Genomic DNA, 18431 nt, shown 5'->3' on the forward strand with positions numbered 1-18431 from the left:
GGTGGTATTGAAGGGTTGTGAGAAGGATGGTATGGAAGGGTGGTAGAGGAAGAGAAAGAGTGCAGGGTGGTATGGAAGGGTTGTGAGAAGGATGGTATGGAAGGGTGGTAGAGGAAGAGAAAGAGTGCAGGGTGGTATGGAAGGGTAGTGGGAAGGATGGTGGGGCAGCATGGTATGGAAGGGTGGTGGAGGGAGAGAAAGGGGGCAGATGCTGATGGAATTGTGTGCAGGGAAAGGGAAGGATACTGGATGGAATTGGGTTGGAGGGAAAGAAAGGGGGCTGATGCTGATGAAAGTGGGGGCAAGGGAGAGGAGAGAGTGAAATGCTAGACCATAGGGGTGTGGGAGAGGGAAGGGAAGAAGAGAGGAGAGAGATGCCAGGCCATTGGAGGAGGGAATGGAAGAAGATGGATGCCAGACCAATGAGGGTGAAGGGAAAGATGGAAGGGGAGGCATACAGTTTCTGTAAGTGGCACAGAAGGACAAAAGATGAAAGGAAGATATTGACAAGAAGATGAGGAGAGCAGAAACCAGACAAGACAAAGTTTAAAAAAAAAATTATATTTATTATTTATTTTTTTTTTTGCTTTAGGGGACATGCATCGCTGTTTCTGTGGTGTTGCATTATATGCAGAGTCCAGCTTCTTGGTGGTTTTATTTAACCTTTGTCTATTTTATCCCCCCTTTTACAAAACTGTAGAGCATTTTTTTAGCACGGGCCGTGGCTAAAAACCATACTACAGTTTTGTAAAAAAGGAGAGAGATTAGTTTGTGATTACATATTCCATACTATGTGAAGGTGTTTTCTGTGATCTGTTTGTATGAAAGACATGGTTTTTTGTTAGCGTTGACTAGCCTTGTTTGGCGAAATGCATCAGGCATGGTTCTTGGGAGCACCTTGAATTAACCTGATTTGAATCTCCTTATTTTCTGCCAATCTTCTTTTGTTTCACGTTGGATTCTTTGGTGGACTGCTTGCCTTGTTGTTTTGTTGCATGTTAACATACATGGAGTGGAACTTACTAGAGGAGTTACAGATTTGGTTGTTTATACATACATATGGGTTACAGTTGGTTGATGTAGAGTGAGGCAGTTGAGAGGCGTTGTAAACTTGGTTATTAATATAGACTTATATTTCGGATAGTATTACTGCTTTACAAATATTTGAACACTTTCATATATGCATGGAAAGGGTTCAGAGTTAAATTTCTGGGTAAGTAGGTGGGAAGGGAAGGAAGGGGGATTTGTTCAGAGATGTTTGGGGGTTGCATAGAAGAAAAACTGTGCACTGGCATACTAATCTTTGTTTGTTTTGAATTAAAAAAAAAAAAAGAAATACAAGTGGAAATAAAGAAAACATAAATGGGGGCGGGACATGGGCGAGGTGGGGGCGGGGCAGGGGCAGGGCCAGGGGGGCCCAGTGTACTTGTGTGCCTAGGGGCCCTCGAAGAATTAATCCTGTCCTGGGGACAGACTTAATGGTCTCAGTATGTATACTTTGGAGGAAAGATGGGAGAGGGAAGATATGATAGAGACATTTAAATACCTACAAGGGGTTGCTGAAAAGTTCTCTGCCCAACCAGGAAAAGAATGACATGAATTTGGTTCAATCAATGATCCGAAACAATGTCAAAACATAGAATTTTGTTTCTGCAAATTGTCACTTAATGAACTGAGATAACACTCTTTTCAGCACCCCCTCATATGTGGCATAAATATGCATGAGGCGAGTCTCTTTCCTTTTAAAGGAAACTTCAGAGTGAGAGGGCATAGAATGATGTTAAAAGGAGACAGGCTCAAGAGTAATCTAAGGAAATGTGTTTTTACAGAAAGGGTGGTTGGTGCGTGGAATAGTCTCCCAGTAAAGGTAGTGGAGACAAAGAATGTGTATGAATTCAAGAAAGCATGGGACAGGCATGTAGGATCTCTTAGGGAGAGGAGGAGTTAGTGGATGCTGAGGATGGGCAGACTGGATGGGCCATTCAGCCTTTATCAGCCATCAAGTTTCTATGTTTCTAGAGACCTTTTTGTTTCCTGTAACTTAGCATAATTCTGGGATATCCAGAATGTAGCATGGTTTCAAATAATGCATCTAACAACATTTGCAAGTCTATATTTTGGCAAAGGGCTGAAGGAGGAAAACAGGTTAATTTCCTATTTTACTCTAATTCAGCAGAGATATGGATTGTGTTTAACACCTGCCCATTTTAACAGCAAGTACAGCATTACCTTGGCAGAAGGTTCATTCAGCTATCTAATCCACAATCAATGAATTTAATTGGTTTTGTTTTATAAACGGCTGTACTTGACCTGAAAGCATAATACAGAGAGCTCATTTAGTGCAGGGGGAGAAGGAGAAGAGAAAGTACAAACTCCTATAATGATCACACATTTGCATTGAGGCTGCCTCTGGCAAAGCCCCTTCTGTGCGCTTAAATCTGTATTCCTCTAAATAAATCAGATTCACAATTGTTTTTTTTCTCCAATTACTCCCTCTACAAATCTCATTCTTATTTTCACCTACCGTACTAAATAGTCTGAAAGAATATAAATCCACATCACGGATGTATGGCACCTCTACGGTCGCCTTGCTTCCCGAGAGCAGCGGGAGTACAGTGGTAATGCCTCCTCTCTGGAGAGAGGATGGCATTTGTGGGCATGTTCTTGTAGCTTCGTGTACTCATTACCCTTCCTTCTCTATTAGGCATTTTGCCTTTAATCTTCTGCATCAGTTCCATGGTTTATCTTATGAATATTAATATACAACCCGAAGGAATCAAGTCTCTGAATATGGATTACATTTTTTTTTTCTCAAGTCATCATTTTGTGGTACATGTGCCTCTTTGAGGCTGCACTGGTTCTAATTTAATCAGTTTGTAGTCATCATGCATGCTCGGGCACTCCAGGCAGCAAAGTAATTGAAATGATTCAAGCTTGTTTAATAAAGTAATTTCAATTATACCACAAGTTGAGTCAGAAAATGTCAACTGTGCAAAAGTTTATGCATTGCAGTTAAGCAATAGGGCACCAGAAATTCCTGTAAATAGAAAAAAAATGTCATTTTGCAGTGCATCAGATCTTTAACATCTTAACCCTTCAAGCCCCACATTTTCTTTTTTTACAAAAAGCCTAATATTGTTTTAAATTAAACACTGGGAGCTGTTTACTTGTCTCTGTCTTTCCATTTGAGAATCATAACTTTCCAAAATGTCTTTATAATAAACCTTTAGATTGAAAGGTAAAAGTATTTCAGATATATCACCATAAACCTGTATTCAAATTTGGAAATCTAGAGCTGCCCATGTGATTCAGTAGCAATGGTATGCATTAACATGTAAAGGACCTGAGTTGCACTCCTGAGTCAATGGAGGCCATTCCTATAGGTCTTAGGACAAGGGTGGGCAACCTTGGTTCTCAAGGGACACAACCCAGACATGATTTCTCCAAATAGATGTATGCAAATAGATGTATGCAAATAGATGTATGCAAATAGATCTCATGCATATTCTTTACCCAAATATTAAAGAAGCTATTATATTTAAATTCTTTCAATATTCAATCACATTTAATAACAATAAATTATCTTAAATCAAACAAGTATTGCAAAAATATACACACCACACAATATATAACATCAAAAACATCAAAAGCCCCCCCCAATCTCCATTATAAATCCCTGATCATATTCCATCATAATTAAATTCATAAATATAGCACATGTACAATATTTTTTTTTTCTTATTTCCTTTCAGTTCATAAGCATAGCACATATCAGATGGTTATTTTGTTTCTTCCTCCTGAGCAGATGATTTGTATTTTCCAAATTACACTCCACTGAATCTGCTGCTGGATGATGAACAGCCAGCCCAACACAGAATTGTGTTTTGCTACCATGCGTCTTCAGGAGTTGTAACTGAATGAGGCTCAATTCTCCTCTCAAACCTTCAAAAACCACAAAATAACATTACTCTCTAAAAACCCATAAATAACTAAATCAATATTCATTGAAACAATCAGTGGCATACCTAGGGTATGTGGCACCCAGGGCCCATCATTTTTTGACACCCCCACGTAAAAAAATATTTTTTGTAATAACCATGAAATGGAATAAATGGTCAGAATAGAAACAGGCAATGAAAATTTTCTTTTATTGAACCTCATATATTTAATCATTATTCTAAACATAACATAACATAAATTATGTCTGAATTGTCATGACATCAGAAATACATATGGAATAGTTGCAGGTGATGCTTGGGACAGTTCTGATTGTGTTAGTTCGGTTTTATGTGTTTTTTGAATAGAAGGGTTTTTATTTCTTTTTTGAAGATTTTGTAGTCTATGGTCGAGGTCAATAGGTTGTAGAGTTGGGGGTCGAGTGTTGCAGCTCAAATGGCTAGGAGGTTGTCGAACAGTTTTTTTTTCTTTTGACGTTTTTGGTTGGAGAGTATGTGAATGGTGCGTGAGTTCTCCTATGTCTGGTTGAGGTGGATTGAATTATTTAGCTGAAGAAATTAGTTACTCGCCCATTCCACACACATTAATTCTCTTCCATTTTTGTTCCCATTATAAAAAACACTGATAAGTTCCCAGAAAAAAAAATACATTAAAATAAGAAGTGAAAACAAAGGCCCCTACAGATGAGAACATAACATAAGAATAGCCTAACTGGGTCAGACCAATGGTCCATCATGCCCAGTAGCCCATTCTCATGGTGGGCAATCCAGGTCACTATACCTGGTCAAAACCCAAAGAGTAGCAACATTCCATGCTACCGATCCAGGGCAAGCAGACACTTCCCTCATGTCTTAATAACAGACAATGGACTTTTCCTCCAGGAATTTGTCCAAATCTTTCTTAAAACCAGCTACGCTATCTGCTTTTACCATAACTTCTGGCCACTTCATTTTTAAGCTTAGATCTTTCCTTCCAAACAGACATCTTGCTAGATGTCAAATACAGCACAAGGTAACTTCACACGCACTTAGCTGTGCAAGAAATGTGAATCTCCTCATACACCCATCATATAGTGCAAAAATGTGCAAAGGTCTGTTTTTTTCTTTCGCTCACTACATAGCCTAATGCCACACAAGCATCGCTGTTACAAACATATGCTGAAGGTCAATGCTAAGGTTAACAAAATTTCCTTCCTTGGACCACAAGGAGATACTGACAAACCACTGGAAGAGATCCCAAAACAACTACCCAGGAACAACACCCAAAGACCCACTCAGTGTGTGAACCAGTTGAGTGGAGTGGACTAACTGGGGGGTGGAAATGGGCCCGGAGTTTGCTCAGCAGAATTTCTCAGACCACCTCTTCCTCTCAACACATTCACACGCTGCCACCACCACCACCACCACTAGGAACACCTCACTGGGTAGGCCAGCAATGCTTATAAACTTTATAAAACACATTATTATATTTTCTTATAAAGCACATATTTTAACTGAACTCTCTGACATCCTTAGCCTTGCATTCACAAAAATAGAAGGAAGAAAAATTCCCATTTCCTGCTGTCTCATGTCCCCGGCCTATACAATATTTTTCTTCTGCAGACCCTTCAAAAGTCTGACCAAATCCTCATTTCACTTGCATTATAAAGTACTGAGGATGCCATCTCTCCCCAATCCCAGGTCCTAAAGTCTAAGACAGTAGCGCAAACTATTACTGCCCGATTCAGGAAAAAAAAATTTTGATTCAGCCTATTGAATTGGTTTTTTGATTCGATTTTCCTGCCCAATTGGGTGTTTTTTTCAAACATCCTGGTGGGTTTATTTTATAGCTTTGTCACCCCCTTTGGCTTCTCCTAACCACACTGGCGCTGTGGTGTAAATAATATAAAGAAACAAAAAGGACTTTTCCTCTCTCTGTTAAATCCTAGCTCACGTTTGCGATCTAACACCAGCTCTGACAGGATACACATTTCAAATCTGACATATTGTAATCTCAAAACAGAAAATAAAATTAGTTTTTCTACCTTTTGTTGTCTGGTTATTTTTCAAATCTTGTTGGTCCAAGGCTCTGGTTGTCTTCTGATAACTTGCTTGCCAGGGTCTCCTTCTTTCTTCTTTCTCCGTGCTAACCACCCATCTGCCATCTCTGTCCTCCCCTTCCATTTCCCTTCCCTCCCCAGGAGGTCTGGCATCTTTCCTTTTTTTCATCTCCCTCCACAGATCCACCTTTTCTTAACTACCCTTTCATCCGGCATATCTCCCTCCTTCCCTACCACTCCAGGGTCCACCACCTCTCCCTTTCTTTTCCCAACTACCCTCCTATCCAGTATCTCTATCTCCCCCTCCACACCATCCCTTGTGTCCAACTTCTCTCCCTTTCTGTTCCTTCCCTCCCTAAATCCCATGGTCAATCATCTCTCTCCCTCTCCTCTATTTTCAGACCCATTATTTCTTCCCCCCCAAAGTCCATCTCTTTGAAACCCCTATTCCCTCCATGTACTTCTACACCAGGACCCCCCCTCCCCTGAAGGCCTGTCCCCCCCTTAAAGGCCTGCCTGTCCCCCTTGAAGGCCTGTCCCCCCCTTGAAGGCCTGCCTGCCTGTCCCCCTTGAAGGCATGTCCCCCCGGAAGCCTGTCTCCCCCCATGAAGGCTTGTCTCCCCCTTGAAGGCCTGTCCCCCCCTTAAATGCCTGTCCCTCCCTTGAAGGCCTGCCTGCCCGTCCCACCCTGAAGGCCTGCTGCCCCACCCCGAAGGACCGCTCGCCCCCCACCCCGAATGACTGCTCATCCCCCTGGCCTCCCCTCACCATTTACCGTAGCGAAGCAGCCTGCCGGTGCTGTTTCCTCCACCGCGGTCCTGCCCCTCCTCTGATGTCAGAGGAGGGGCGGGACCACAGCGGAGGAAACAGCAAGAAAGCAACGCAAGATCGCTGGCATCGCGATCTTGCGGCAGGCTGCTTCGCTACGGTAAATGGTGTGGGGAGGCCAGGGAGGGGAAATCCAGACACCAGACGCCAGGCGGGAGAACCGGAAGTCGGGGGGGGAACCAGACACCAATGACTTCAGGCCAGGAGCACCCCCTCAGGGCTTGCACCCGGGGTGGACCTCCCCCCCCCCACCCCATCCTTGGTACGCCACTGGAAACAATCAACATACCTCTTAATTATACATTTTTGTCATAGTGCAGTAACTTGGGGTTTGTCACATCAGATAACCATCAGAATTTACCTCTACTCCCTCAGGGAATGAGCTATTATCCCAGGACAAGCAGGCAGGTATTCTCACTAGTGGGTGATGTCACCAGACAGAGCCCCGGTACGGACGTCTCACAAGCACGTGTTGCTTGTAGAAACTTAAAGTTTCTAGATGCCCGCACCGCGCATGCGCCGGTGCCTTCCTGCCCGGAGATCCGGGCGTGTCTCCTCAGTTCTTTCTTTTCCGCGGAGCTGAGAAGTTCAACTTCATCATGCGCTAGCTGAATTCAGTTAAATTTGCCTTCCTTGTCCGCGTTTTCGCTTTCTTTTAATTACAGTTAACAGTACTTTTCTTTTTCAGTAAAAAAAAAAAAAAAAAAAAGAAGATTATTTCCTCCGGCGGGTCGAACGGGCCGGCCACGTGGCTCAGGCCCACTGGCTTCGACCTCGCGGCGGAGATTTTCCGGCCTATGTCCCGGCCAATCACCGGGTTTAAAAAGTGCAGCAAGTGCCAACGCGCGATTTCACTCACGGACCCTCACTGGCGCTGTTTGCAGTGTTTGGGCCCTGACCACATCCCGAAATCGTGCAGGCCTTGCTCTACCCTTACGGCACGCTCATTCAAGCGGCGTTGCCTATTGTGGGAATCGATGTTCAAGATGGACGCAGCTAAGGATCCCTCAGCCTCCACTTCATCTGATACCTCCCCGGTTCGGGCAAAACCGGTATCGACCCCTCCTGCATCGAGTGTGGTGAAACCGGCATCGTTCACCCCGACACCATCCACGAGCTCGACGTCGGTGCCTGCCCCGGTCTCCTCGGTTCAGGTACCTCTTCCTTCCACAGTGCCACCAATGGTCATCAAAGTGCCGAAAGCTACTAAGCAGAAGCACTCGGCCTCGAAGGAGCGCGATGTCCGTGCAGGAGGACCCCCTTTCGGTGCGGATCCCTCCTTATCGGCTTCGCTACGGTCCGTGCTGGAAGCTCAATTCGTTGAGCTCATGCAGACCATCGGACCCGGGCTCATCGCTGCCATACAGGGTGACCTCCCGGTACCGGTCCAAAGGGGCGGTCCGCCCCCTCCCCCTCCTCCCCGTTCGACCTCGAAAACCGACGAGGACGAACGGGGGAGGGCGGCGATGCCCACGCGGCAAGCCTCGCTTACCGATATGCCGCCATTAGAACCCATTACGCCTCCGCGCCAACATGGGACCAGACCTCCGATCGATACTCAAAGCCCTGGGCATAGTCAGGAAGAGTTCTTCCGTACTCCTTACCAGACTTGGGTAGCATCGCAAGAACCCGCATCGCAACCCCAGTTGCGATCCACCGCTTCCAGCCCTATCCACCACTTGGGGGCCTCGGGAGACCATGCGATGCACAGACGATCCCGATCCCCGTCCCGCCACCGAGACGGGCACCGATCGAGACACTCATCCTGGCACTCTTTACGCCATTCGGAGGTGTCACCGCAGAAAAAACTGCAACGTAGGGGATACTCCTCATCAGAGGTGTCCCCTCCGGGGGGCCCGGAGTACGAGGAGACACCGGTGCCCGATTCTCCTTGCCACTCCCCGATGTCCATGGACCTGGAGGCCTCCTCCTCCTCCAGCCCGTCCCACAGGCCGACACTGGCGGATCAATTGTCCTTCTCATCATTCCTCCGACAAATGGCGGATGATCTGGATGTGACCCTTGACACGGGCTCCCGATACTCCAAAGAGTATCTGGACACCATGCATTTACCTAACCCTCCAACGGAGTCGCTTCGGCTCCCCCTGCATAAATTGCTGGACCAGACCTTCATGCAGTGTTTCGAAACACCGTACTCCATACCGGCGATCCCCAGCAAACTCGATGCTCGATACCGCATCGTGCACCATAAAGGGTTTGAGGGCCCTCAACTCTCCCACCAATCCCTACTGGTCGAGTCCTCTCTTAAACGCTCTCATCCCTCCCAGGTCTACGCCTCTGTACCGCCGGGCCGAGAGGGGAGAACGATGGACAAATTTGGTAGAAAATTCTACCAAAACTCCATGATGGCGTCACGGGTGCTGAACTACAATTTCTTTTTCTCTTCCTATCTGGAGTTCTTCTTGCCGGTGCTCCGCAAGTTCACTCCGTTCATAGACAACCAAGCTCGATTCGAGTTCGAGGAAGTGGTAGCCTCCCTCTCCCAATTACGCCTCCAGCTAATGCAATCCTCCTTCGATGCATTCGAACTCTCGGCACGTGCTGCCGCAAGCGCGGTAGCCATGCGTCGCCTGGCATGGCTCCGTACAATCGATATGGATCCCAACCTCCAGGACAGACTCGCCAACGTACCATGTGCTGGAGCTGACCTGTTCGATGAGTCTATCGAAACTGTTACCAAGAAGCTGTCGGATCATGAAAAATCCTTTCAATCCATCCTGCGGCCCAAACCCAAACCTCAACAGTCTCGACCTTCCAGGCCACCCCTGATTTACCAGCGGCGTTACATGCCCAGACAAACGCCTGCTGCGAGACAACCTGCGAAGAGACAACCTCCCCAGAAGTCTCAGCAAAAACCTCAGCCACCGGCTGCACCTAAGGCTCCCCAGCCCTTTTGACGCCCCTCCCGGGAGCATAACCGACACCGTTCTGCACTCAGCCTCTCCCATAGGGGGCCGCCTCCATCTTTTTTACCACCGATGGGAGGCCATAACCACGGACCTATGGGTCCTTACCATCATAAGAGCAGGATACTCTCTTCAATTCCATTGGGTCCCCCCGGACCATCCTCCAAGAGAGTATCCTTCAAGCTCGACGCAGACTGCCCTTCTTCTTCAGGAAGTCCAAACCTTACTTCAGCTTCGGGCTGTCGAGCCGGTCCCGTCAGACCAATTGAACCGAGGGTTTTACTCCCGGTACTTCCTCGTCCCGAAGAAAACGGGCGACCTGCGACCCATTTTAGACCTTCGGGCCCTCAACAAGTTTCTGGTCAAAGAGAAGTTTCGCATGTTGACTTTGGCTTCTCTATACCCCCTCCTAGAGCAGAACGACTGGTTATGCTCCCTGGATCTCAAGGAGGCCTACACTCACATCCCCATTCACCCGGCCTCCCGAAAGTTCCTCAGATTTCGGGTGGGAAATCTGCACCTACAGTATCGAGTGCTACCATTCGGCCTATCTTCGTCCCCCAGAGTCTTCACAAAGTGCCTGGTGGTAGTGGCCGCAGCACTCCGGGACAGGGGTCTACAGGTGTTCCCATACCTCGACGACTGGCTCATCAAGGCCCCGTCAGCCCCAGAGGTCACTTCGGCGGCCTTGGCTACAACCTACTTCCTCCAAAATTTGGGCTTCGAGATCAACTTTTCCAAGTCTCATCTACAACCCACCCAGGCCCTCCCCTTCATCGGAGCGGTCCTGGACACCACCCGACTCCGAGCATTCCTGCCTCTGCAACGCATGGAGTCCCTTCTTCATCTCTGCCAGTCGGTGTCTACTCGCCAAACCCTACCGGCGAGACAACTGATGGTGCTCCTGGGCCATATGGCCTCCACAGTACATGTGACACCCTTTGCCAGACTCCACCTCAGGATCCCCCAGTGGACCCTGGCATCACAGTGGAATCAGACGTCCGATCCACTATCCAAACACATCTCAGTCACACCTGCTCTTCGGCAGTCTCTACTTTGGTGGATGACCTCTTCGAATCTATCCAGAGGTTTGCTGATGCACTCTCCCCCCCATCAGAAAGTTCTCACAACCGATTCGTCGAATTATGCATGGGGGGCCCACCTGGATGGTCTCCGCACCCAAGGATTCTGGACCAGTGCGGAAAGACTACACCAAATCAATCTACTGGAACTCAGAGCCATCTTCAATGCGCTCCAAGCTTTCCAACACCTACTTCACGACATGGTAATCCTCATTCGCACAGACAATCAGGCCGCCATGTATTATATCAACAAGCAAGGAGGCACGGGCTCGGCCCTCCTTTGCCAGGAAGCTCTACGAGTCTGGGACTGGGCGGTGCGCCACAACGCCCTACTCAGAGCAGTATACATCCAGGGGGAGAACAACGTCTTAGCAGACAAACTAAGCCGTCTGCTACAACCGCACGAATGGACTCTCCATTCCAGCCCCCTTCACCAAATCTTCACGCAATGGGGGACGCCTCAGATAGACCTCTTTGTGGCTCCCCACAACTCCAAACTGCCTCAGTTTTGCTCCAGGATCTACACTCCTCATCGCCTCGAGGCAGATGCTTTTCTACTGAACTGGGGGAAACGATTTCTATATGCGTTCCCTCCATTCCCGCTGATCCAGAAGACTCTGGTCAAGCTGAAACTCGAACGGGCTACCATGATTCTAATAGCCCCTCGGTGGCCCAGACAACCTTGGTTCTCCCTCCTACTTCAACTCAGCAGCAGGGAACCAGTACCACTTCCAGTGTTTCCTTCACTACTTACTCAACATCAAGGATCACTGCTTCATCCCAACCTGCAGTCTCTCCACCTGACAGCTTGGTTCCTCTCAACGTAACCCCTCACCAATTCTCTCAAGAAGTGAGGGAGGTCTTGGAAGCTTCCAGGAAGCCCGCCACTCGACAATGCTACTCCCAGAAATGGACCAGATTCTCCTCATGGTGTGTTTCTAAATCAAAGGAACCTCAGCGAGCTTCCTTATCCTCCGTGCTGGACTATCTCCTACACCTATCTCAATCTGGGCTCAAGTCCACATCCATACGAGTCCACCTGAGCGCTATTGCGGCGTTCCACCAGCCCCTACAAGGGAAACCCCTCTCGGCCCATCCGGTGGTCGCCAGATTTATGAAAGGACTCTTCCATGTTAACCCTCCTCTCAAACCACCCCCAGTAGTTTGGGACCTCAATGTAGTCCTTTCCCGTCTCATGAAGCCCCCGTTTGAACCACTCAACAGGGCCCCTCTTAAGTATCTCACCTGGAAAGTGCTTTTTCTTGTAGCCCTTATGTCCGCTCGCAGAGTCAGCGAACTCCAGGCATTGATGGCGAATCCACCATTCACAGTATTCCATCATGACAAGGTGGTCCTCCGCACTCACCCGAAATTCCTGCCTAAGGTGGTCTCCGAATTTCATCTCAACCAATCCATTGTACTTCCAGTATTCTTCCCTAAGCCCCATTCTCACCACGGAGAATCGGCCCTTCACACTCTAGACTGTAAACGTGCCTTGGCTTTCTACCTGGATCGCACCAAGCCACACAGAACCACTCCTCAACTTTTTGTCTCCTTCGATCCTAACAAGTTGGGAAGACCCGTATCAAAGCGCACCATCTCTAATTGGATGGCGGCTTGTATCTCTTTCTGCTATGCCCAGGCTGGATTATCACTTCCTTGTAAGGTCACAGTCCATAAGGTCAGAGCAATGGCAGCCTCAGTAGCATTCCTCAGATCAACACCAATCGAGGAAATTTGTAAGGCTGCCACCTGGTCTTCGGTTCACACATTCACCTCACATTATTGTCTGGATACTCTCTCCAGACGGGATGGACAGTTTGGCCAAACAGTATTGAAAAATTTATTCTCTTAAGTCGCCAACTCCCCCTCCATCCCACTGAGGTTAGCTTGGAGGTCACCCACTAGTGAGAATACCTGCCTGCTTGTCCTGGGATAAAGCAATGTTACTTACCGTAACAGTTGTTATCCAGGGACAGCAGGCAGCTATTCTCACGTCCCACCCACCTCCCCTGGGTTGGCTTCTCAGGCTAGCTACCTGAACTGAGGAGACACGCCCGGATCTCCGGGCAGGAAGGCACCGGCGCATGCGCGGTGCGGGCATCTAGAAACTTTAAGTTTCTACAAGCAACACGTGCTTGTGAGACGTCCGTACCGGGGCTCTGTCTGGTGACATCACCCACTAGTGAGAATAGCTGCCTGCTGTCCCTGGATAACAACTGTTACGGTAAGTAACATTGCTATCTAACCACTTCCTACTTTTTATATAATCAGAATACGAGTGACCTCACCTGAACTCAAATAACTACCAATACCATATCACAATAAATTCCACTCCACTTCTTTGTTAAGACCTCTAGGTTCAATTTTATTCTACTGATGAATCAAATGTTGTTCCTTTCTCAGCAAAACTTCTGAAACATTTCCTCCATGAACTAATTCCACTTTAATCAGAACAACAAAGCGTACTTCTTCAATACTATGATTATTCAACACCCAATGAGCCACCAAAGGTGTCTCCTCCTTATGTAATCTCAAATTACTAAGGTGCTGGGCTATCCGTTGCTTGATTTTTCTTTTTGTCTAGCTCAGATATATCACCTGACTGGTGTCACACTCTGGATAAGATTTTAAATAAAACTCCTTACCAGTCCTAGGGACAATCACTCTATCTGTCTCCAAGGCATAGCTACAATACACACAACCATTTAGCCAGTTATCTGGTGCTTGTCACCCATGAGTGGTCAGCCCGGGGCAAAAACTGTGGAATGATCATCACAGTTCCCCCAGTACTGAGGTCTTAATATTATTATCATTATTTGCCTAATGAATACAGACACAGGTGCCCGTTTTGACGGTAGAAATTGAACAAGTTTTTTGCCAATTGTTTTGTTTCTAATCTATAAGATGCCACCTGCCTCGGTTGGGGGCCAGTGCAGAAAGATACACAATAGGCCTGGCTCAGCATGCCAGTTCTACCACAAAATTAAGGTGAAAAAAATTCCATTGCCTTGCTGTAAGCAATGAACATGCAAATTACTACTACTTTAAAATGTCACTTTTCCTGTCTAGCTGAGCAGTGATTTGATCAGGCACTGACCAGAAAAGTGAAATTAAAAAAAAAAAAATTGTGGTGGTCTGAATTGCAATACCCTCCCCCACACACATACACTCATGTCCAGACAAACTGACTCCTGATTTAAAATGCATCTCTGGTATCTAGCGCACCTCCCACCCCTTTGGTTCTGACCCTGATTGTTAAAAAAACAACCTTTCCTTAGTGTCTAGTGCACCCCCCCCTCCCCAATTCATTCCTGTCACCAGTAGTAACATCTTGAAAAACAGTGGCACCCAGCCCCATGCAGTGCATCCTGGTTTTCACCAAGTGGGGGTAAGTCTTCTATATAAGGGAATTTTTCCCTTGTTTTACAGTCTTTGCTCATATACCAAATAAAGGGAAAATACCCTCATAAAGCAGATTGACTGCTGCTGCTCAGTGCATCCCAGAATACACTGCACAGAACTGCATGCCACCATTTATCAAGATATGGCACCAGAGGCAAGAGGGAGTGGGCTTTCAAGGTATGAACTCTGGAGCTATTGAGGGGCATGGGGAATGGGTTGGGGGTGTATTAGACACCAAGGATATATTTTAAATCAGGAGATGGTTGTCTGGGAATGGGGGGGAGGGCAATGCAGATTGCTGCCAATTTTTTTTATTTCATCTTTCTTTCAGTGCCTACTCAGGCACAAACAGGAAAGCTATCAGGACGGAGGAGGGGGGAGGGAGGGGGGAGAAGGTCAGGTTCTGGACCTGCTGAAAAATTTCTCACGGTAACTGCACGTTAGAACCCTTTTAATCTATGCATTGCAATGAAATGCTTAATGGCCTCATTGGCATCCATTTTGATGCGCTCCGTTGCCCCGTTTTCTGCGCAAGTTAATAGCCGCAGTCAACCAGTCTCTGTATTGCTCAGCCATTAATGTCCCACATGGTTTGACTCATGGTAACTTTGCATTGGCTCCTCAAAATAGCCAGGGTGTCTATAAATTCAGCTATGTCCTACCAGGACTCCGCCCATGTGGACATCCCCCTTTTTAATATATTTATCAATGATCTAGAGATGAAAATAGCTAGTGAGACAATTAAATTTGCTTAATTATCAAGAAAGGAATGCAAAACAAAGATGAGAATGTTATAATGCCCTTGAATCACTCCATGGTATGGCCACACTTTGAGTCCTGAGTTAATTCTGGTTGCAGCATCTCAAAAAGATATAACAGAATTAGAAAAGATAGAGATTCAGTCCTGCGTGCTGTAGAGTTTTCTGTAGATAGCAAGATTGATGAGGCTCCACAATCCTTCCCACCTCCCTGAGAGCTGCATTCCTTCCTGAACTGCAAATATGAAGGGCCCTGCGGGCTGAGAATTTTACACTAAGTTAACATTTGAAATTTATTTGCTGTATTTTTATTGGCAATATGCCTTGAGTGGCCATTGTGCTAGGACAGAAAATCAACTTCGACGTCAATAAATGTTGATGATCAGAATCTACCTACTGTAAGGGAAGAACATCTGATGGTATTAAATACTTTTCTCTCAAGAGACTAAAACAAATATCAGATCGCGTTAAGCTTTCAAGGCCTGGGGTCCAGATGAGTTCAGCTCACAATACTATAAAATTTTATTACAGCAAATTGTACATTCCCGGGAAGTAAGTATGATGTAGTATAATGGCAGGCGGCCTGAGTCACCTATAAAAGTATCTATTACTGTTAAACCTAAAGTGCAAAAAAACTTACAAATGCTATCTTACAAAAAAGATAAATCTTTCCTCTGAATTGTGAAGTGAAGATATTTGCAAAAGTGTTTTGGAAACAGAATGAGTACAGTATCTGTTTCTATTGGCCAATTAGCATGTCAAAAAGGAAGAAACGATACACAAAATAATAGCTTCAAAAGAATATTGAAATAAAAACTGTCGGTCCTCATTTCTGGTGGGTTTTAATTCAGAAAAAGCATCTGATCATGTTTCATAGAGCAGAGGATTAACGGTTGGGGCAGCAGCCCCAGAAGCTTGGCAGGTTGGTTCAAATCCCACCTGCGCTCCTTGTGATCTTGGCAGTGGCATAGCAAGGGTGAGTGGCACCCCTCCCTCACCCTCTCCTCCATCCTCTTTCCCTTCACAAACTTGGCTGCCCGCGTCATGTCTGCTCTCTCTCCGATGTCACTTCCTAGACATGGGAACCGGAAGTGACATCAAAGAGAACCGATGCGGGCAGCCAAGTTTGCGATGCTGCTCACGCTGGGGAAATTAAAGAGGTATGGGGGAAGGGAAGGGAAGGGGAGTGCACGGCAGAGGGGATTGGGAAGGAGGGGCAGGGCCGGATTAAAGGGTAGGCCCAATAGGCATGTTCCTAGGGCCTGAAAACATCAGGGGGCCCCCAGGGCCGGCGTTAGTGGGGAGCAAACAGGGCAGCTGCCCTAGGCCCCACAGTTGCAGGAGGCCCCCGACTGTCTGGTGAGCTGAGGTCAGCTTCCCTCCCTTCCACTCCCTCGCTGCCCTTTCGCCCACCACCCGTAAGCTAACTGAACCCAGGCCGCAGGGCTGTAACACTGCTCATACCGGCTTCCCTTCTCCTCCCTCCCTCTCATGACGTAACTTCATACACCTTTCACAGAAACAGAACCTGAATGAATGCCCAGATGACATTATAGAATAGGTTCTCACCACTTGGCATCAGGACACCTAAGCATAGGGACCCTATATAAATTAGAACTGGCACCAAACGCTCTCATTCTAAAACATGACAGCTAAATTGATGCATCATTCACTCTCTTGGATGAGAGTGAAAGATAGGAAAGGACCAGGAAGACAAAAATGATCTGTGGGAGTCCCAGAGGGCAAATCCATGATGGTCACCAACAACTAGGACACCTCCTATCAATAATAATAAAAGGCTAAGCGCGCATGCGCTTTTCAAAGAGCGTGATTCCTGCCTCCGTGTTCGAAAATCGAATTCGGCACGGAGGTGTGCCTCCGTGCCGAATTCGATTTTCGAACATGGAGGCAGGCCAGAACACGGAGACACTCCCCCCTCGCCATCACTCACTGCCAGAGTCTGCCGCTGATTTGGAGGGGGAGGGGGGGTACAGGCGCACCTGCCAGGATCTTCTTACCCTCCTCACCCGCCCGCCGCGGCTCCTCTCTCGAACTGCACCAGGCGGGGATTGATTGAGGAGCTGCGGCGTCGGCTTTCAAGTGAAACACGGGCGGGCGGGCGGCCGCAGACAGGAGGCTGCCGAAGCCGGAAATGAAGCTTCCCGGGGGGGGGGGGAGACGGCACGGCAAGCGACGGCGAGGAGGGAGTGGGAGCAGGCCGCAGAGGCTGTCAGTGCCTGCAGGCCGCGGCGGCTTTAGGCAGATGTCGATGGAGGTAAGGGTTGCTGCTGGACATGGGAAGAGGTGCTGATGGACGGGGGAGGCAAAAAAAAGGAAGGGAGGCCTACTGCTGGACAGGGGGAACAGAAAAGAGGTACTGCTGGACAGGGGAAGAGGTGCTGATGGACGGGGGGCAAAAAAAGGAAGGGAGGCCTACTGCTGGACAGGGGGAACAGAAAAGAGGTACTGCTGGACAGGGGAAGAGGTGCTGATGGATGGGGAGGCAAAAAAAGGAAGGGAGGCCTACTGCTGGGCAGGGGGAACAGAAAAGAGGTACTGCTGGACAGGGGAAGAGGTGCTGATGGACGGGAGGGCAAAAAAAGGAAGGGAGGCCTACTGCTGGACAGGGGGAGCAGGAAAGAGGTGCTGCTGGACAGGGGGGGAGTTAAAACAAAGGGAGAAGGGCTGCTGCTGGATAAGAGGACCAGTGAAGGGGTGGTGGTGGACACAAGGGAAGAAAAAGGAAGGGAGAATGGACAGGGGGAGCAGGCAAAGGGTGGTGGTGGACAGCCGAGGAAAAAGAAAGACAGAAAGAAAGAAATACAGAAACAGGCTAAGGAGAGAGAGAGAGAGAGAAAGAAAGAAATACACACACACACACACACACATATTCTAGCACCCATTAATGTAACGGGCTTAAAGACTAGTACAAATATATTTCTCATGTTGTGAAATTTCATTTCATTTCTTTTAGACTTATTTGAGTGATTGGGCCTTAAGTACGCCATAAGAACCTACAAGTTGTTACACATGCATTGATAATTACTAAACTAGATTACTACAATTTACTTCTCAATGGCATAAAGTTTACATCTTTAAAACAATTACAAGTCATGCAGCATACAAATGTAAAGTGTCAATATTCAGCCGACAAGGGCGTCAAAGTCAGTCCTCGAGGGCCGCAATCCAACCAGGTTTTCAGGATTTCCCCAATGAATATGCATGAGATCTATTTGCATGCACTGCTTTCATTGTATGCTAATAGATCTCATGCATATTCATTGGGGAAATCCTGAAAACACGGCTGGATTGCAGACCTTGAGGACCAACTTTGACACCTGTGGGTTAAGGTAGCCAGCCAAATAAGACCACATAAAAAGTAGTCCTATATTTAGGCAGTTAAGGGCTGAATACCAGCACATATGCTCCAAATCAG

The 18431-nt window shown here is 47.2% G+C and overlaps 1 long non-coding RNA gene across 1 annotated transcript in view; it reads right to left on the reverse strand.

The window, feature by feature from the left end:
• Positions 1 to 3680: 3680 nt before the first annotated feature.
• The window catches only part of LOC117345947, a 70516-nt gene continuing 55765 nt past the window's right edge, over positions 3681 to 18431 (reverse strand). Inside the window, exon 3 of the long non-coding RNA XR_004536533.1 lies at positions 3681 to 3942. This is a non-coding gene — a long non-coding RNA (uncharacterized LOC117345947). The remainder of the gene's footprint in view (positions 3943 to 18431) is intronic.

Source organism: Geotrypetes seraphini, chromosome 1 (genome assembly GCF_902459505.1).
Source record: "Geotrypetes seraphini chromosome 1, aGeoSer1.1, whole genome shotgun sequence".
In the NCBI taxonomy this organism is placed as follows: Eukaryota; Metazoa; Chordata; class Amphibia; order Gymnophiona; family Dermophiidae; genus Geotrypetes; species Geotrypetes seraphini.